Raw genomic sequence first — 4039 nt, 5'->3', positions numbered from 1 at the left:
GGACGGAGGGCTCACTGGAGGGGTTTGGGAATCGAAGGGAAGAGCCAGCGCGAATCGAGCTGCAGCTAACTGCGACGAGGCGCGCGGGGCGCGGAAGCCGTTTATCAGCCCGCGGCCGCACGTGGCGAGGCGTGGCCCGGGCTGGGGGCGGGGATCCGGGGACCAGGGGCTGGGCGGGGGCCTTTGTGCCGGGCCTGCGCAGTCCACGCTCCTGTAGCCGGCGCGAGGGAATAGATGCTGAGCCAGGGAGCTGGATGCGGAGCTCAGCAAGGGGCCCACGGGTCGCGAGCAAGGGAAGAAGAGCTGGGGCTGGGAGGGGAAGACTCTCCTCACTGGGGTGCTGTCACCACACCCGCCCACAGCTGAGAAGCAACTCGGCCTGCAAATCTGGAGATCTCCTTCCACCTGCGAGTGCTGCCTTTGCCTCCTGCAGGAGAAAAGGTATCGGTGTTCGTAGCATGAAAGGTGAACGAGTTGGACAGTGAGAAAATAAATTTTTTAAAGATAATTTTTTTCTTTTCTTGAGCAGAGCGAGTGGAATTTGAAGCGCTTTACCCAGTCAGGTGTTGCACTTTTATGTCATAATTACTTCTCACTTTCAAATCCCAGCTGGCTTTTTTCCAGTCTAAATTCAGTCTAAAGCCACATATAAAAGAATGTGTTGCTGCAGTTAGGGTTGATGCAGCTGAAGAAGGTAATGTAAAACCAAATAATCAGAGGATTTCCCCCTTTTTTGAAATTATTTTAATTTTTAGTGCCTCAGCTTTCATAAGAACTTACATGTGCGGAATGGTTCTATAAATATAATTGATACCTTTTATGTAAGATATTTCAAAATGTACGTGGAGACGCACACATAAAATACATCTTCCCTTCTAGCCTATACTCTGAGAGCAGAGATTTTGATTACTAACCTTTGTGCCTCTGTACCAAGCTCATAGATGATCAATAAAATTTGATCAGTGAATGAAAAACCACCCTCAGAATGGAGCATAGTAGAGACAGAGTACTCTAAGAATCAGATCAATAAAAATTGTGTAGAATTTCTAATCAAGAACATAGGAAATATTTTGATAAAACTGTAATTTTTTTTTATAAATTTATTTATTTTATTTTTGGCTGCGTTGGGTCTTCGTTGCTGCATGCGGACTTTTCTCTAGTTGCGATGAGCCGGGACTACCCTTTGTTGCGTGCATGGGCTTCTCACTGCGGTGGCTTCTCTTGTTGCGGAGCACGGGCTCTAGGCACGTGGGCTTCAGTAGTTGTGGCACGTGAGCTCAGTAGTTGTGGCTCCCGTGACCCAGAGCACAGGCTCAGTAGTTGTGGTGCATGGGCTTAGTTGCTCCGCGGCATGTGGGATCTTCCCAGACCAGGGCTTGAACCCATGTCCCCTTCATTGGCAGGTAGATTCTTAACCACTGCGCCACCAGGGAAGCCCAAAGGTGGAATTTTATATAATGGTTATACTGATATATAATTAATCTAATGATTTATGTTAAGTGAGATAGCCTGTCAAAAATGTTTAGCATAATACCTGCTTAGTAGCTCAAATATTAGCTCTTATATACTGATATATAATTAATCTAATGATTTATGTTAAGTGAGATAGCCTATCAAAAATGTTTAGCATAATACCTGCTTAGTAGCTCAAATATTAGCTCTTAGTTTTGTTATTAGACAAATATGGACCAAATTGTGTCTGCCCCTCCCCCAAAATTCATATGCTGGAACCCCAATCCATGTAACTGGTGTCCTTATAAGAAGAGAGAAACACCAGGTATACCTGTGCACAGAGAAAAAGGCCATGTGAGGACACAGTGAGAAAGTGGCCATCTTTAAGCCAAGGAGAAGGGCCTCAGGTGAAAACAGACCTTCTGACACCTTGATCTGGGATTTCCAGCCTCCAGAACTGTGAGAAAATAAATTTCTGTTTTTTAAGGGATTCAGTCTATGGTATGTTGCTATGGAAGCCCTAGGAGGCTAAAATATATGCTTATAAAGAATCTCATCATATGTGGTAGGTGGAATTCTGAGATGGTCCCCAAAATCTCCACCCTCTCCAGTTATGCAAACACTAATCTAGGTGCTGCTGTGAAGGGATTTTGCAGGTCTAATTAAGGACCCTAATCAGTCAACTTTAAAAAGAGAGACATTAACCTGAGTGAGCCTGACCTAATCACCTAATCAGGCAAGCCCTTAAAAGGAACTGGGCTCTTCCTGGGGAGAAAGATTCAGAGCTAGAGAAAGAATTACCATGAGGGAGATTCTCCATTGCTGCTTTGGAGATGGATGGGGTTATGTTGTAAGGAAGGTGGGTGACTTGGAGGAGCTGAGAGTGGCCCATAGTTGACACCAGCAAGGAAAGCAAGACCTCAGTCCTGTAGCTGCAAGGATCTGAATTTGGCCAAGAACAAGGAAAGGAGGCCTTAAAAGGAGCTCAGCCTGGCCACTACCTTCATTTCAGCCTTGTAAGCTCTGAGCAGAGAACCCAGTCATGCGGTGCTCAGACTTACAACCTATACAGCTGTGATCTTATAAATAGGTGTTTTGTTTTTTTTTAAAATCTTTATTAGAGTATAATTGCTTTACAATGGTGTGTTAGTTTCTGCTTTATAACAAAGTGAATCAGTTATACATATACATATGTTCCCATATCTCTTCCCTCTTGCGTCTCCTCCCACCCTCCCTATCCCACCCATTGAGGTTGTCACAAAACACCGAGCTGATCTCCCTGTGCTATGTGGCTGCTTCCCACTAGCTATCTATTTTATGTTTGGTAGTGTATATATGTCCATGCCACTCTCTCACTTTGTCACAGCTTACCCTTCCCCCTCCCCATATCCTCAAGTCCATTCTCTAGTAGGTCTGTGTCTTTGTCCCGTCTTACCCCTAGGTTCTTCATAACATTTTTTTTTCTTAGATTCCATATATATGTGTTAGCATACGGTATTTGTCTTTCTCTTTCTGACTTACTTCACTCTGTATGACAGACTCTAGGTCCATCCACCTCACTACAAATAATTCAATTTCGTTTCTTTTTATGGCTGAGTAATATTCCATTGCATATATGTGCCACATCTTCTTTATCCATTCATCCGATGATGGACACTTCAGTTGTTTCCATCTCCTGGCTATTGTAAATAGAGCTGCATGAACATTTTGGTACATGATTCTTTTTGAATTATGGTTTTCTCAGGGTATATGCCCAGTAGTGGGATTGCTGGGTCATATGGTAGTTCTATTTGTAGTTTTTTAAGGAACCTCCATACTGTTCTCCATAGTGGCTGTACCAATTCACATTCCCACCAGCAGTGCAAGAGTGTTCCCTTTTCTCCACACCCACTCCAGCATTTATTGTTTCTAGATTTTTAGCCATTCTGACTGGAGTGAGATGATATCTCATTGTAGTTTCTTTTGCGGTACGCGGGCCCCTCACTGTTGTGGCCTCTCCCGTTGTGGAACACAGGCTCTGGACGCACAGGCTCAGCGGCCATGGCTCATGGGCCCAGCCGCTCCGCAGCATGTAGGATCTTCCTGGACTGGGGCATGAACCCATGTCCCCTGCATCAGCAGGCGGACTCTCAACCACTGCACCACCAGGGAAGCCCTCATTGTAGTTTTGATTTGCATTTCTCTAATGATTAATGATGTTGAGCATCCTTTCATGTGTTTGTTGGCAATCTGTATATCTTCTTTGGAGAAATGACTATTTAGGTCTTCTGCCCATTTTTGGATTGGGTTGTTTGTTTTTTTGTTATTGAGCTGCATAAGCTGCTTATAAAGTTTGGAGATTAATCCTTTGTCAGTTGCTTCATTTGCAAATATTTTCTCCCATTCTGAGGGTTGTCTTTTGGTCTTGTTTATGGTCTCCTTTGCTGTGCAAAAGCTTTGAAGTTTCATTAGGTTCCATTTGTTTATGTTTGTTTTTATTTCCATTTCTCTAGGAGGTGGGTCAAAAAGGATCTTGCTGTGATTTATGTCATAGAGTGTTCTGCCTATGTTTTCCTCTAAGAGTTTGATAGTTTCTGGCCTTACATTT

The sequence above is a fragment of the Leucopleurus acutus genome (genome assembly GCF_964270905.1).
Source record: "Leucopleurus acutus genome assembly, chromosome: 1".
NCBI classification, from domain to species: Eukaryota; Metazoa; Chordata; class Mammalia; order Artiodactyla; family Delphinidae; genus Leucopleurus; species Leucopleurus acutus.
Note: the sequence above shows the minus strand (reverse complement) of the source record.